Here is an 18,015-nt window from a genome sequence, read left to right on the forward strand (position 1 = left end):
TGTCTATGTTTATGTCATAATTAAATCATGTGAGTGTCTGTATGGAGCTCAGGGAAACATGGGTTCTAAATCCACAGGGTCCGACTTAATTACAGGAAAACACAGGAACTGTAATTACACACAATCACACCTGCACAACAGCTTTGGCAAAGGTTTTCCAAACAGTTTGTTTGTCTTTTTCAGGAACAGTTTCAACTTCCTTCAACAGACGTGCTCAGAGGACAATTTAGTGCCTTGGGTTTGTGTGTGTGTGTGTGTGGTTGTCTGTCTGCCAGTTTCCAGAATACCTCATGAACCACTGGGCAAATTTTAATGAAACTTGCAGAAAGAAATCATTGGATGTACATCCACCGACTTATTTATGTTTGGAGTTACCCCAATTCAAGGTGGCTGCCACAGTAAGCTAAACATGAAAAACACAAACACAGCTATAACTCAGTCAATTTTACAGATATTGAGCTAAAATTTAGTGTGGTAGTAGCCGAGAGCCATTCTCAAAACGTACTTCAACTGCTGTATTTTTCCTTAAAGCAAACTGTTTGTCTATTGGCAAAATTCCCCATGAACCACTCAAAGGATTTTGGTGAAAGTAATCACTGAATGAACACCTAAAACTGATAAACATTTGGAGTCAGTCCAATTCAAGATGGACTCCATAGCTAATTGGCATTGACCTACACAAAAATAGCTATAACTTAAGTCAATTTTACAAACAGCTTTAACTCTGAGGGCAATATGCATTCCTTTAAGGAATGCTAGGCCTTTAATTCTAGTTATTATGGTTTAGCAGAAATAAAGAAACAGGACAGCAGGAGTCTGTCTGCACAATAACTCCTGGCCATTATGACAATGGCTTGATGTCCTCCAGCTGGGCTAAAATTGTCACATATGTGCCTGTATGTTATTCAACTTGGACAGCATCATAATGAGTAAGCAGCATGTTGCTGTGTACACATATAAATGGAGATGCATAACAGTCTGCACGCACACACACACAGCTGCAGATTTTCCACTTGACAACTACACAACCAGTGACAATATAAACATTACGATAACAGACACACGCTGAACACTGCAAGCTGTATCTGGCTGGTTGTCAGATCAGCTAGTTTTCTAAATGATTTCATTTTATCTTGCTTTTTAACCAGAATGACAGCGTACAGATGAGGCTGCCAAAGGGCCAAGTCTACTTGCCAGACTGGGACCAATGATCTAAACAGAGCTGTCACTCATATGCTAACAGCATACAGGGATAACATCTCACATTTTTGCCTTTTAAAAAAAAAATCTTTATGTTGTGCAATTGTAAGCTGTGATTACAAAAGTCTTAGTTTGGTGCAACAAAAAGGTTAAAAGCAAGACTTTAAAGATGTCTGTGGGGACAAGATGTTTCCCAAAACCATTTACCTCAGGCAAAAAAAATAAATTTGCTCTTTTTCAATTTTAGAGTTTTACATATCAGGATGTAATAAAATGGTTCGGTCTTTAACACGTCTTAAAAGTTTTCAAACCTCCATTCAAATGTACAAAAATAAAATGTCAAAAATGAGACAAACAACTATTCACACTCTCATTCACACCTAGGGACACATCTGGTCTGTGAGAGGAAAACCCACATGTACATGGTGAGAGCAGGCAAACGCCACACAGAAAGGCTGGGAGGCGAACCTGTGACCTTCTTCCTGTGAGGCAACTGTGCTGCTCCTTAATGACTTTGTACATTCAATTAAACTACCTAATATATTCAATGAAATGTGCACTAGCAGTACATGTTATCTAAACATACAAAAAATCTTAAAAAAAGATTTTTGCACTATCTGTAAAATTGCAATCATGAGCTAATACTACTCTGCTCGATTTTTGTCTTTCACTTTAAACATGATAATACAAAACTACCAGTTCAGTGCTCACATCCTCTCTGCTAAAGAAACATGGATAGAAATTTGTGAGCATTCAGCAGCTACAGTCCAGTGAACAGATGGTTTTACAAAACCAAACATATGCCAGATTTTCCAGGCTAAGAAAATCAAAAAATTCTACAATTTAAACATATGCTTCTCTAACAAAACCTGATTTTTAGATATATTTCATGACAAAGAAAGGGGGGGGCAGCATCACTTTCCACACCCCTACTCCCTAAGGCTTCATTTACGTGAGTTGCTTTTACTGTCTACTAACCAAAATCAGCGAGGCAATGCCCAGACAAATCAGAAGCTGGTTGGGTGTATTTTTTCTTTTTTTTTTTTTTTTTTTAGATTTTGTGGGAAGCACCTAGGTTGAATAAATACACTCCTCCTCCTCATTTGCTGCTGCTAACCTCTGTTACATAAGTCTCATCACTAGCTAGAATAAAAACCTCTACCAGCTTCTTTATATTATGAGTTTTCACTTTTTCTTATTGAATATGTGAAAAATAGTTAAACATTATGTAAATCTTTAACTGTTCCTTAGTTTAATTTTCTTCAATAAGTTCAAACTTCCAAGTCCTCAAAAATCCTTTAGGAAGATGGAATATTCCTCAAAATATGCTCTTGTATTTGATGTTCCAGTGTCTCCTGTAGATTGAATTTGGAACATAGGGATTGCAGTCACGATAGTATCATGTCTCTCCCGAGTGGAAACCATTTCATTTTGCCAATATATTGTATGTCATAACTTGTCAGCTAATGCAGAATACATTAGAAGGAAGCCTACAGGTGAACGCTTGGTGATGAAGGAGCTTTTTAACTGCTATGTAAAAAGAAGAAGTGACAGATGGTGATGGCGTAGGATTCAGTTGAGTAGAGAGGCAGCAGGGCTTGCGGCAGAGAGCGAGCAGATCACTGACAGCTTAAGTACAGCGCCATGATTGAAAGCATGCATTGGACATATTCTGCAGTGAGGGTAATATGCCATGCGAGTGAAGTGGCAGAATCAAATTGGCTGTGGGAACGAGCAGGACGATCTCGCAAGGTTGTCTTCCTATTTGAAAGTTTCAGATAAATGGAAAGATGCAGCGTCATGATGAGGAATGCCCCCTTTAAAAACGAAACCATTTGATTGTGTTTTACTCTTTTCCAATTTAGCACTGGTAAATTGAAAAAAAATGCATAAAGTGATTCATGGTTTTCTGAATCAGAAGCTGTAAAGCCCTCAGATGATTCTGTACAGTCACTGGCAGGGGGCTTCCAACTCACAAATGCACAAACACAGATATCCTCCTGTTTTCCTCACACACACAAGCTCACATCAAAGCTCAAAGCACCACAAGCTACGGTACCCTCTGTCAAACAGATGCTCGAGTCTATCCCTTTTCACACATCCGCATATTCTGCACCTACAAAGGCTGTCTCGTGCACAAAATAGACACATGTATAAATATCTTATGTATCTGTTTACATATGCATGCTTTGCAGTAATGATACAAAAGCAGGAAAATATTAAAGATCTAGCATTCCTTAAAGGAATGCATATCGCTCACTGCCTTTCATGACTGAGTTTTAATCCAAGATGGACGCTGCATCCATTCAACACAACCACATTTTGTGAAATGCTTGAAGTTTGTGTTGAGAATGAAGCTCAGCTACTACTACATAAACCTCATTATTTGTAATTTTGAGTAAGTTAAAGCCATTTTTGTGTTTGAATAGTTGTGGTTGAAATAGGTTTACTATATCCTTCTATATCCTATATATATATATATATATATATATAATTTCCTAAGGGTTTCATTAAAATCCATCAAGTGGTCAAGTGGTTCATGAGATATTTTGTTAACAGACAGAGCTGACTTCGATAGTTAATAGAATAGTTTCAAAGACAGGTCTTGCTTGTTGAGTTAGTGGTTAGAGTACATGTTGGGGATCAGTCTCAGCTACTACCACACCGAGTTTTAGCTCAGTATCTGTAAAATTATCTTAAATTATAGCCATTTTAGTGTTTGCTTAGGTCACTTTGTCATCTTGCATTGGACTGACTCTGAAGGTTATTCAGTTCTATATTTACATCCAGTGGTTACTTTCATTTAAATCTGTTCACTTATTCATGAGATATTTTGCAAATGGTACATACAGACAAATGAACACAGACACAGCCGCCTTCATCAGCAGACATTAAATATAAAGACTCAAAATATCTAACCATGAAATGCTGGTAATTTCCTGTCTCAGAAACAAGAGCACAACTGTGACACACTCTGCTTTAGAGCACATAAGGGCACAGATGCATTTGTATCAGCCAACACACACACTTGCTGACAGATTAATATGGGTTCTTGTTATGCTGACAGTCCAAGCATTTAAAGAAAGGCAAGGTTGCACATGGTGTTTTCCCTGTGAGAGGTTTGGAAAATGTGAAAGTAGACATGCAGTCTCTACCGCCTGTCACAAAACTTCCATTGAGGACTCTGCATAAAAATGTGAAAATGGGTTTACATTCTGACTTCAAATCATTACAAAGGAAGGAGTCTCTGTGGGATAATACAGCATATTAATGCTTATGGTCACTTAAATCCTCCGGAGCCTCCGGCTACAGTACATTACTTTGTACTGCTCATTTCTGTATGTGACCCGGCTTTTGCCAGAGTGCCTCGGAGAGCCAACACTCTGCTGCAGAGCAACAATAAAGTGCATGAATTAGATATGAGGTTGACACAGATATGTAACAGATCAGTTGGCTTGTGTGCTGCGTCTCGCTCCTCAAACTGTGCAGAAACACTGATAGGGAGGCAAAGATGGATGGATTGATGAAAGGGAAACGTGATCAGACAGGAAATGCACGTTGGACTTGGGGAGCTGTGCACATCGAGGACAAGACTCCTCACCACTGACCAAGCCACTCCACTTGAGCTGATTGATTTCACATCACTTCTGTATCCCCGATAACTGCATGCCTGAAGGGCTGCAATGGCTCCAGTATATCACCGCTATATACCCGCACCACCACACTTTGTTTACTGCACATTTTTTAGTGTGTGCCAGTGTGTGTATATGAAAGTTGTGGTGAGTATATGGGAGGCTGTAAAAAAAAAACGTGGGTGTGCTGTGTGCACTTGTGTGTTCGGAGCAGCACTGGCAGCTGGTTACTGTACATGGTGACATTTGTGATAATGACATGCCAAACATGTCTGCTTGTATCCAAGACAATGAGCTTCTGTTTTCTGTTTTTTTTCTTTCTCAAGAGTCTAAAGCTTATTGTTCTTTAGTTAGTGGCAAGAATACATCATTAAAGACCATGCATTCCTTCAAGCAATGCATATCACCAGCCGCCTTTCATGCCAGAGTTTTAAACTGAGATTATATTAGGTTGAGAAGTGACAAAATTGTAGCCAGTTTGGTCAAACATTGGAAATAACATTATGCATAACCTTGTGTGTTGTCAAGCTCACAGTATGTGTTGTGAATGACTCTTAGCTACTGTTATACCAAACTTTAGCTCACAATCTGTAGAACTGACTGAGTTTTAGCAATTTTTGTGTTTAATGTGGAATATCTTTGACATTCATCTTGATTTGGACTGACTCCAAAAAGTAATCAGTTACAGATGTACACCCAATGATTACTTAGAGTTTCATGAGAATCCTTTTAGTGGTTTTTGAGATATTTTGCTGACAGACAAACATGCTTAATTTCAACAGTTAATGCTAAAGTTTTCAGCAAAGATCCAGCACTTGGAGTATGCGTTGTGAATGACTCTCAATTACTACCGCATCAAATTTTAGCACCATGTAAAATTTACAGAATTATAAGCCATTCTGTTTTCTAATGTTGACTATGGCGGCCATCTTAATTCAGGAATGCTCCCAAAGTAAATCAGTTGTAGAGGTATATCCAATAATTATGTCCTAAAAGTTTCATTAAAATGTGTTCTGTGGTTCATGAGATATTTTGTTAACAGACAGACATTGGAAGACATAAACAGACACAGGCAAAATTGTGATTGTCTATCTTTGCCTTTCTGCGGTGGGCCATTATAATATAACTAAAGGGAACAATATTTAAATAATATAAAGTGTAGAGGTTTATTCCACGCCTGGTTTCATGTTCATCTGAATGTGTTTTTTCAAAACTCGCACTTCAGATTAGTTTTCTCAATTTAGTTTCTTCAGCACCACACTCAGATTTGACATCTGTGATTTGGAAATGTCAGGTGTAGCTGCTTTATGAGCTGCTGAGCAAATTACTATCCAAAAGAGACATAACACCTACTTTTTCAGCAGGATCTAATGATATATTGAGTCGTGTGGTGTTAAAGTGTGGTTCAGACAGGAAGATAAACATCTCATCAGCAGATTCTAAGCTCTACTTGTGTAGAGCTCTACTTGTGTACAGAAGGCTGCAGACAAAAGATTACAAATGGCTGGAAAATTTAAAAGCTTTTTGAAATGTCAAATGTGATAAAATGCTTGTTTTATCACTGACAATAAAAGCATTTATTTATTTATTTTTAATTTTCTTGCCACTGCCTTGTTGCCCATTAATTTAATATTTTTTTCCCCATCCAAGAGTTTTTTAGGCTTTGATAAAAAGCTGGATGAATGCATGAAAATGTTCAGGATCTTTGCAACTCCTGTGGAAAAGCCAGCAAACCAAAAAAAACATAACACTAGTTAGTGCAAAAGTGTGTCAAGGAGAAGTTTTTTTTCAAAAGAAAGTCCAGGGAGAGCAAGGCTAATTATAGATATTTACTTTTTTAGTTTTTGTCTGTTTAATATTCATGTTTTTCAGTTTTGGTTTGGGTGCTGTGTGTGTTTTTTGGGGGTTGGAGGGTGGGCGTTGTGTGATGATTAAAAAGCAACGCAATGAATATTTCGCCAGTTTTTTTGTTTTTTTTTTCTTTTTAAAATCAAGCTGCTGTGCTTACATTAGCATAGATCATTTAACAATCCATAATACATGGCTTGTTAACAAGGTTGGTATTTTTTGATCCATAATTAAGGAGCATTTTTCCAAAGAGTTTGCAGCGGTAAGCACGTGATGTGCCTGCACTTGGCTTCCCCTTCAGCCATACCAGGGCCATGTTATTGTACAGTGTGGTAACTTATTGATTCATGGTGCCGTTTGGTTATTGATCAAAGCAGATGCCATTATGTCAGAGATATTGTAGCCCTCTGGAGCACAGTGAGCCTAAAGAGGAAAACTGGTGTTTGAGAGCCAATCGGATGCAATAGCAGCCATGTTTAAAGATATTTATTGCAAAGTATGAAATCAAACATAAAGAGGTTAACTGTATCAAATGGTGCATTTTGAAAAGAGTTTGGAAAGCGTTTACTCCAGTTGTTTTCCAGATTGACAGGCATTTCTGTAAAATGCAGGTATGCACTCAGTGTAAACAAAACACTTTTATCTGCATATTTTACTCAATAAATCTGAGTGTAAATATTCACCATTACATCTAATTTGTTGAACTTCTTGACCCCAAATGGCTCTTCCATGGATGCACTTGGTAGTCAGCATCTGATTGCAAATTTTTTCTCACAAATTTTTATTTTAAGGACACATTAACCGTCTATATGAGAAAAATATCGAGTGGATTTTGACCATTATTTTAAAAATCTTTTTGACCATTTTTTATGACTTTGCAATGATCTTTTAATCTTTAATCTAATATTGTAACACAAACAAAACACAGAAGCACATAGCCTAGGATAGCATACCACAGTATCAGTGAAGACAAAGCACTCTCATTGTACTATTTTGTAAATGTGGAAAAGGGAGTAATGGAAACTCAGGCTGTCACTGAAATGCCCATGTTTTTGTTTTTTTATTTGTATACCTCACTGGAACCTAATATTACCTGTGACATCTGCTGCTTTCTGTTGATCATTCAAATTGACCACAATTCACTACGCAGCGGGGTGAGATGTGGGAGGAGGGGGGGTTGACTGAGCTGGGATGATTGGGAAATAGAGTGATGAGGGTGAGTAGGCGTTCACTGCCTCTGCCTGCTCTCCTGCCTTTCAGACCAACCCGTCATGTATTTATAGCAATATTGAATTTAATTGCGTTCCTAGCAAGGGGGGCCTGATTTTTAGAGACCCATAAAGGGAGTTCCAGCAATGCAGGAACTTGATTCGCTGTTGCACAGAGCATGTAAAGTGCACACTCATGGAAAAGGAACTGCAATCTGTGTAATGCCAAAAGAAAAAAAAAAAATCTGAAGCGAAGCCCCATCAGCCTGCTGGTGTCCTGGATACCAATGTAAGCTGGTAAGTGCTGACCCCAGGGCTGTGCGCTGTGCTGTGTTTCTCAGTGAGGTGCAGCGTGAGACACTGCAGTGGTGAAGAGGTAACTCTCCGGGGGGCAAATGACTCTTAAACCGGCTGTCCTTTTAGGCTACAAGAGATACTGTAAGTTTCCTGAGCAGCTTCTGTCACGTACTCTCCATCCAACCCTGACTCAGTTTAATTTCTTACAAGACAACAGCAGTGTACACAAAAAATAACAAGGCAGTTGTGTAGCCTGCCCTCTGTAGGGGCACTATTCAAATTTAAATTCATGGTCTGTTTATTGGATAATAAATTGAGCATGAAAGATTAATTTGCATTTAGTTCATCGTCTCAGTGATATAGAGGAGCACTTTCTATACAGTAGTGCTCAGAGTCAAATAGCCCAGAGGGGGAAAAAAGGCATATCAATATGTGATTTCTTTCTTTCAAGGACACTGGAGTAGAAGCCTGTAGCAACATCTGCGCTATGATTCAGACTTCTTGCTTCCTCCCACTTAATTCTTGTCACTCACAGTCTGAGCCAACATATCAGGCATACTTAACGCAGCGCAGAGAGTTATTTAATATTAAGTGTAATCAAAATTCTAATGAACATCATTAAAATCAGGGCTTTAAAAAACTGGGTTAACTGTGTGTTAACATAGTCTGGATGGGAATGTGTGTGTCTGAGAGTGTGTTTAGGGCTATCAGAGCCTGTTAGAGAGCTTCAGGCAAAAGCACACAGGGGTTCACCTCATATTCAAAGCAAGCCTGACATGGACAGTTTTTTTTTTTTTTTTTTCATTTTAAGAATTATTTTGTTTTTCTTTCTTTCTTGCAAACAGCTGCAGCATGACAGCTGAGTGAGCCTTATTAAAGAAGGGAGAAATAAAAAGAAGGCTGGGTGGCCGCATCAGTTTCAAGCAACAGCCTGGACACCAAAAGGTCACATGTTTAATCCAAGCAAGAGCTAATGTGCTGCTGGGATTACAGAAGTACAAAATGGATAAATCCCCAAGTTTGACAGCATTTGCCAACACTTGACACATAGCTCCAGCTCCACTTTCTGACCCTTTCTCTTAGAAATATGCTCATCGTGTTACCAACTAAATGGAAAAAGTGTCTAGACTGAACATAAGAAAATGGTGAAACAAACAACTCTTTGAAAGCTTTAGCTTAAACATAACTGAGATACAAACAAAACTAGATAAACTGCATTTTCTGTAGAAATGCAGTGAATGCTGAATGACAGCAGAAAGGTGCAGAAGACGCTGAAAGTAAAATGAAAGCTAAAATACCAAGTTATAGCTAAAGGTTTAAAGTAACAAAAGGTAGCAAAACACTAACTAACAGGTAAAAGTAGCCAGTTACGAGCTAAAAGTAGCAAAACTCTTAAAAGTAAAAGTAGCAAAATTGTATCTAAAAGTAAGAAAATGTTAGTTAAAAGTAGCAGAAGGCAAGCTGAAAGCTAATTGTAATGAAAGACTAACTAAAAGTAGCAAAATGCTAGAAGTATCAAAAGGTTATCTAAAAGCCAAAAGTAATGGATTGCTATCTGAGAGTAGCAAAATACGAGCTAAAAGCTAAAAGTAGCAAAACTGTAGCTAGAAACAGCAGCACAAAGCTAAAATGAGCATTAAAAGATAAAATAGATCAAGTGCTGAACATTTCAAAGAGAAAAGTGTGTTTGGAGGAGTTAGAGATCTCAAAAACCAAAAGTCATAGCACCCATCTCCTGAATGAGCTGAATGTTTTGATATATGAACAGTTAAAATAGCACAAAGCACGAGGAAGGATAACATTTTTAAAAAAGAAAAGTTTAGAAAAATATAACAGTGCGATTGCTGACTCAATATTCACACAACAGAGCAAATTTCAAGAGGAAACCATATTTTTTTATTTAGTAAAACTAGACTAAGAGGGAAAAGCTCTAGTTTTAGCTCTAGTTTTAGCAAGTCATTGGGAAGATTTGATGTCTCATAGTTGTAATTGTGTGGCCTAACATCATCAGCTGCCTATTAACCTTTGGGTTGACTCGGTTTAAGACATGGCAGGTGTCGAAAAAAACTCATAAATGGGGCGAGAAATTGAACCTCGTAAATGAATGAATAAAAAAAAAAGAAAATGACAGAGAGCTTCGGAATGGAGAAGGAGAAGCGTCTGTCTGCTGCTCATTATCAGATAGGTAATCTGGAACATGGTGAGGCGAGAACCGAGGGGGTCACGAGGATTATAAACGGCCGTGCGCGTGTGATGAGATTGGATGGGGATTTTTTATTTATTTATTTATTTATTTTCCTCGCAGACCTGAGGCACGAGCCGCTGCTGCTCAGGCACGCGCTGACTCTCCAGCAGCTGCCTTTTAAATAAAGCTGACTTGAGCAAACGGAAGCTCTCCGTTCATCGGATCGAAACGGGGGAATGAAAAAAAATGGCGAACGTTTGAACATTTAAACAAATGTTTGACGACGGATTTAAACACGTTTTCCTCACGTCGCACCAACAGTCTGGTTTTATTAGACAAAATAAACAAAATTCAACACCGGAAAAGGCGACTCGGAGCAGAAGAAAGTGGGAGAACTGGTTTAAAACGTCCACTGCGTAAGGTTTAAACTTCCCAGCTTAATGTGGATTCGTTAAAGATTAGTTTTAACATCATGTGTTTCCGACTGAAGTCATTTCGCGTCCAACATACTGTGCAAGAGTGACATTTTTTCTGTTTCCATACCGCCCTTTTCTATTAACACGAAGACAAAAAACAGCTTTTTAACTCGGGTCTTACCTCCTGGAGACGGCGAGTCTCTGTCCGAGGTGCTGAACATCATCGCAGGGGTTTTTGTAAATCCGCTGCGAGGACAGTAGGTGCTAAAAAAAAAAAAAAAACTGCTGCCGCCGTCAAGTTAAAGGAATTCCTATTCCCAAAGCGAAATAAGCGAGAGAGAAAAAAGACCGAAAAAGAAAAAAAAAAAAAAAAAAGGAAAACAAAACTGTGCATTCACATTCAGACAGAAGCCTGCTGGCTGAACGGAGCCGCTTTGGCAAGTGTGACTGCTGAGGCTTCTTGGCCGGTTGCTTCTTCCTCCGGATAGGTTTAACCACCCCTCTCCCTCCCTCCTGTTCTCCGTCTCTATCAATCAGTTCGACTCAGATATGTTGGAGTGAATAGAAGCCAGAGCCCGCCATCCTGTAAGAGACACGAAGAAATCAATGTCAGTACCTGAACAGGAACCATTAGACTTGGAGCCATGGACCAATCGTCTATTAGACTTTATTCCATTCAGGATTTTTTGACACATAAAGGCACCAGACAGAACTGCACTAAACAGATGGGTAATTTACTTGAATCAGGACATTTTGTTTTCATTAAGACAGTAGCTTTTACTGTAAAATGTTTTTTCATTGTACATGACAAACATACAGCTGAGATTATTCTACAACCCCAATTAAAAAAAAAAGTTGGAACTCTGTGTTAAGTGTAAATAAAAACAAAATGCAATGATTTGCAAATCTCATAAGTCCATATTTTATTCACAGTGAAACAGTGTTGAAAGAAATTGTACCATTGGACTAAAAGAGCATTTTAGAGAGCATGAATCTGCCAGAAGTGAAGATGGGCAGAGGTTCACTGCATCTTAAAAAGTAGAACATTTTCTGAATAATGTTCCCTAATGAAACGTTTAGAAGTCTGAATGACACATCATCTACAGTTCATAATATCATCAAGAGATTTTAAGGATCTGGAGAAAAAGCTGCACATCACCCTGAATACACCAATCCTACTATAAAATATGGTGGTGGCAGCATCATGCTGTGGAGATACTTTTTTTTCAGCAGGTACAGGGAAGCTGGTCAGAGTTGATGGAAAGATTGATGGAGCTAAATACAGGGCAATCCTGGAAGAAAACCAAAGACTTAAGACTGGGCCGGAGGTTCACGTTCCAGCAGAAAAATGACCTGAAACTTCCAGTCAGATTAAAACATATTTGTGTGTTGGAATGGCCCAGTCAAAGTCCAGACCTAAATCCAACGGGGAATTTGTGAAAAGACTCGAATGCTGCTCTTCATAGACACTCTCCAGCCACTCTGACTAAGCTTGAGCTGTTTTGCAAAGAAGAGTGGGCAGAAATTTCAGTGTATAAATGTGCGAAGCTGTTAGAGACATACCTCAAAAGAACTGCAGCAAAAGGTGGTTCTACAAAGCATTGAGTCAGGAGGACTGATTGAAAAATGCACACCTTTTAGACTTTTATTTGTAAAACAATTTTGAAAACTGTATCACTTTCCTTCCACGTCACAGTTATGTGCTTCCTTGCGTTGCTCTAACACATTAAATCCAAGTAAAATGCTTTCTAATTAAATGATATGAAAACTTTTCCAAGGCACTGTATGTAATTATAAATACAAAAGCTTCATTCTAAAATAAAATTTGGGGTGCTGGGTGACTACAGAAAAAAAAATGATGTTCTGCAAATCCTTTAAAGCATGTAATGAATAGGAACTCATTAAATAGATATATGTAGAAAAGTTTGCAACTTTCTTTTGTGCTTGCACAGGTTTTTTTTCTGGTTGCTCTGGTTTCCTCAGACACTTACTGTGGTAATTGGAAACTAACTGTAGGTACCAGTGTTGTCTTTTTCAATGCTAGCACTCTGATGGATCTTTCTGGGGGGTACTCCAACTCTCACCCCATGACAGCTGGGCAGGACTCCAGCAGCCTGCAACCCTGAACAGAATGAAGCATGTGCAGACACTAAATGGATGGACTTTGCTCCTCACAACTTTTTTTCCCCTCTAAGGAAACTAAAATCTTGCAGCCTCAGAATATTCCCAGTTCCAGTCTCTACAAGAGAGATATCTGTGTGGAGTTTGCATGTTCTCTTGCCTCTGGATACTCTTGCTTTCACTTGCAACCCAATGACCTCCAGGATTATTGGTGATTTGAAAATGACTTTAGGTGTGATAGTGAGCGCTTATGGCTGCTCATCTCTATAATGACCCTGTGATTGGTTCCATTCCACTTGTGACCCTGAATAGAATAAATCAAGTATAGTAATAGTAAGTATAGTAATTTTGGCCCGCAGATAGTAGGTGAAGGTGGAAGATAATATTTTTGCCTGTGTATGTATGTTACCAAAATAGCTCATGTATATACAATGATTACTTTGTAAAGTTTCATTAAAATTCATCTTGTGGTTCATGAGATATTTTGTAATTGCACATACAAAAAATCATTGGAAAACACAAAATGGCTATAACTCAATCTATTTTACAGATATTGACCTAAAACCTGGTAAGGCAGTAGCTGAGAGTGATCCTCCAAACAAATTTAGAAGATTAATAGATTGTAGAAACGCTTTAAATCTTTAAAAATTGGCTATTAACTATTTGGAGTCAACTTTGTCTGTTTGTTTGATAGGTTTTAATGAATTTTAAGGAAAATGATCATTGGATGTATGTTTACAACTAATTAACTTTTAGAATAAACTCAGTTCAAGATGGCTGCCACAGCCAACTCACCTTAGAAAACCCAAAGATATTCAGTTGAGTTAGGTCTGATTGTAGGTGAGAGTAATTCACAACACATACTGCAAGTGCTATTCATTGCATGACATCTTGGCTCAAAACTTTAGCATTAATTGTTGAAGTCAACCATGTTTGTGTTAGCCAACTCAAAAATGGCTATAACTCAGTCAGTTTTACAGATATTGACCTAAAATTTGATGTGCTTGTAGCTGAAAGTCATTTCCAACACATGCTCTGAGTGTATCATTTTGCAACATTGCATGAGAATGCTAGGCCTTTATTATTGTATAAATTAAAAATCTCCTATAATGGTAAACTTATTTGGGATGTAGATCAGGTTCTTAGTGTTTAATTCACTGCTGGGCCTCTATAACTTCACTATGTCTGTTTGGCAGCACCAGTAAAGTATATTCCCTGTGACCTGACAGACATTGTATATTACTGAATGCAGTAAAATGCTTGATGAAGTCACATCCTTGGTTGAACAGGACCATACATATTCTCTTATAGTATGCTTTGAGTCTGATTTATACCATGCCAGGCAAGTTGTGCACGTCAAATGAATGATCAAAGCAACCAAGATCACTTCTAAGATGCTGAGATTTCTTTACCAGGCTTTGTGATATTTCTCCCAAAAGTCAAGGAGACATTAAAAGATGATGCCATGTTTGGTTTTATTTTAAAACCATCTTATTCATTTGCCTTGTCCTGTTGTACTTCCTTGTTGTTTTGCTTCCTGGCCTTTTTAAACTTGTTTCATGATTTGAAAGAAATTGTTGAGTCTGTCCTTTGGTGTATAAGGTTTAGTTTCTTTTACCAGCACTCTAGCTTGTTGTTTGGGATTTTTTGTATTCCCTGCCTGTGTTTTTACAGCAACTTTTATTGTGTTGTGGGTTATATTAGTGTTTGGCTTTTGCTTCTACATCTGTTTGCCTCACCTGTGGCTGCACTTGAATCCTCTATGTAATAACCAACTCACAACCACATATGTCAATGTCAGAGTGGTGCTATGTGAAATGCTATGTGGATTCATCTTCTGAATGTTTCTGTAAAAGAAGCAATCCATCTAAAAAAACAACAACAACAAATCAATCAAATAACATCCATAGAGCTATATAGAGCACAGTGAATTCAGCAAATACACTGCTAAATGGCATAAGTATCATATCAAATAATCACATATAAGATATCTCTAAATATTAAAATATCACATTAGTAATACAGATGGATACTTTGAATACATGTGCTAACATCAAAGTAGAAACAGAAGTAAATAATCATGATACTTCCACTGTAAAGTCATATTTGAATGCAATTCACTTTGCTCCCCCCCCCATCACAACACAAAGAGGGGACTTGAAAATACTGTTCATCTGGTTCATCGATTCAATGTCCCAGCTTCCATTTTGGTGTGTGGATGAGTCTACGCATAAGTAAGGTTGCTATCAAAAACTATACATTTATATATATATATATATATATAAACTTCTCGCCCTATTTGTTCCACATGGGCGGTTCCACTTTCACTTTGAGCTCGGGGCCTCTACCAGAGGCCTGGGAGCTTGATGGTTCAAGAAACTGCTGAAAAAGCATTTATAACTAATTAGGTTAATTGGCAACAGGTCAGGTCAGTAAGAGGATATAAAACAAGAGGCTGAATCTCTCAGAAGTTACGATGAGCAGATGTTCCCTAGTCTATCAGAATTATATTTCTCAGTGGAAAATTAGAAAGGCCTTTTGAATATCATATTATCTACAATTTGTGATATAATCAGAAGATTTTAAGAATTAAAAAAAAAACAGGTCTTATTCTGTTACAGACATCACTGCATTGTCTCAGGAACACTTCTATAAATCATTGCCTGTAAACACAGTTTGTTGTGCTAGCCACAAATGCTGATCATGCGAAACAGAATCTATATGTAAACACCATCCAGAAATGCCACCATCTTCTCTGGGCTAAAATTCATTTAAATGGACTGGGTAATATGGAAAACTATGGACTTCATGTCCTTCATACTAAAGAGGAGATAAACCATCTGGCCTGTTATCAGCGCACAGTTTAAAAACTTGCCTCTCTGATGGTATGGGGGTACAATGCCTTGGCATGGGCAGTTTACACATCTGGAAAGATTCTGTCAGTGCAGAAAAGGGTATGCAGGTTAAGAACAAGGCATTTTTTTCTAAGTCATTGAATGGGCTATCCAACCATTTATAGATAAAATGAGTTTGCTTTGTCTCATTAGCTTCCAAATTCACATCCATATGAGGGACTTTACACTGCTACTTGAAATCAAGTAGCCGCAGAAAGGGCCTCACACACTCGCTCATCATTTTAACGTTATTCAGAACACACACATGCCGGCATCACATTAAAAGTAATTTTCTGTGATTAGCCAATCAGGGCCGATTAGAGTCGGCTGTGGAGGGAGATGCAAGTCAACTGTCTGAGTAGGCTTTGATGGAGGAGATCAGAAGGTTATCTGTCGGTCTGATTCAAAGTGAATGTAGGATGAGGGGCGTTAAATACTAAGGACCCCCACCTCCCATCCCTGTTAGATCTCTAACTCCAGCCTTAACATTATGTAACAGATTTTCTCATGCTTTGGAGACGTGGGAAGGCATGCTCTGTGACAGCCAAAGAGGGGAAGCTGACTGTTGTTATGCAGACTTTCATCCTATTTAGTCTGGGGTGAGGTGTTAGATTGAGCTTTTCAGTTCTTTTTTTCTTCCTTGAAGAACTCAGAGCACAATTTAGAGTTCCTTAGAGAGCAATAAATGATACCAAAGCCAGTTTTTATTACAAGACATGCAATAAACGACATCTGCAGTTTTTGCACATTTTATAATAAAATTTATTTTTTAAGCTCTCAAAAGTATATGTAAATTTGAACTAAATATGTACTTTTGGGAGAAATCCTATTAAACAACTTCCCAACTTCCTTTAAAGTTTCTCTTTGAGATACACTGCCTGACCAAAAAAAAAAAAAAAAAAAAGTTGCCACCTAAAAAACAGGTTTACACACTCTAATATTTCGTTAAACCACCTTTAGCTTTGATTACGGCACGCATTCGCTGTGGCATTGTTTCGATAAGCTTCTGCAATGTCACAAGATTTATTTTCCATCCAGTGTTGCATTCATTTTTCACCAAGATCTTGCATTGATGATGGTAGAGTCTGACCGCTGCACAAAGCCTTCTCCAGCACATCCCAAAGATTCTCAATGGGGTTAAGGTCTGGACTCTGCGGTGGCCAATCCATATGTGAAAATGATGTCTCATGCTCCCTGAACCACTCTTTCACAATTCGAGCCCCATGAATCCTGGCATTGTCATCTTGGAATATGCCTGTGTCATCAGGGAAGAAAAAATTAATTGATGGAATAACCTGGTCATTCAGTATATTCAGGTAGTCTTACTGTTGCTGAACCTAGACCTGACCAACTGCAGTAACCCCAGATCACAGGCTTATACAGTAGGCACTAGGCATGATGGCTGCAACACTTCACCTGCCTCTCTTCTTACCCCGATGTGCCCATCATTCTGGAGCAGGGTAAATCTGGACTCATCAGACCATATGACCTTCTTCCATTGCTCCAGAGTCCAATCTTTATGCTCCCTAGCAAATCGAAGCCTTTTTTTTCAGATTAGCCGCACTGATTAGTGGTTTTCTTAAGGCTACACAGCTGTTCACTCCCAATCCCTTGAGTTCCCTTCGCATTGTACATGTGGAAATGCTCTTACTTTCATTATTAAACATAGCCCGGCTTTCTACTGTAGTTTTTCTTCGATTTGATTTCACCAAACATTTAAGTGAGCGTCAATCACACTCATTCAAGATTTTTTTCCAGCCACATTTCTTCCTCAAAGATGATGGGTCCCCACTATTCTTCCAGCCTTGGACAGTTCTAAACCCAATTTTATTAGTTTCTGCAATCTCCTTAGATGTTTTCTCTGCTTGATGCATGCCAATGAATTGACCCTTCTCAAACAGACTGACATCTTTTCCACAACCACAGGATGTGTCTTTCGACATGGTTGTTTAAGAAATGAGAAGCAACTCATTGTACCAGTTGGAGTTAAATAACTTGTTGCCAGCTGAAACATAATCACCCAGGCAGTAATTATCCAATAGGAGGCTCGTATAAATCCAAGTGGCGACTTTTTTTTTGGCCAGACAGTGTATGTGTATACGTATATACATAGCTAAATATATATATCTGGTGTTAATGCTTTCATGCTTTCAATGGTCCCCTACTGAGTCAAGTTATGTTTTGCTGTAAAAATCCTTAGTTTTGTGAATACTG

The 18,015-nt window shown here is 38.3% G+C and overlaps 2 protein-coding genes across 2 annotated transcripts in view; one reads left to right on the top strand and one right to left on the bottom strand.

Moving 5' to 3' along the window:
- The window catches only part of tmem121ab (transmembrane protein 121Ab), a 62,976-nt gene extending 51,365 nt beyond the window's left edge, over positions 1 to 11,611 (bottom strand). Inside the window, exon 1 of the mRNA XM_017411803.3 lies at positions 10,968 to 11,611. The gene's annotated coding sequence lies outside the window, so the exon portion shown is untranslated. The remainder of the gene's footprint in view (positions 1 to 10,967) is intronic.
- fut8b (fucosyltransferase 8b (alpha (1,6) fucosyltransferase)) overlaps positions 1 to 18,015 on the top strand; it is a 251,517-nt gene that overhangs the window by 28,288 nt on the left and 205,214 nt on the right. The window lies entirely within an intron of this gene.

Source organism: Kryptolebias marmoratus, linkage group LG19 (genome assembly GCF_001649575.2).
Source record: "Kryptolebias marmoratus isolate JLee-2015 linkage group LG19, ASM164957v2, whole genome shotgun sequence".
NCBI lineage: Eukaryota > Metazoa > Chordata > Actinopteri > Cyprinodontiformes > Rivulidae > Kryptolebias > Kryptolebias marmoratus.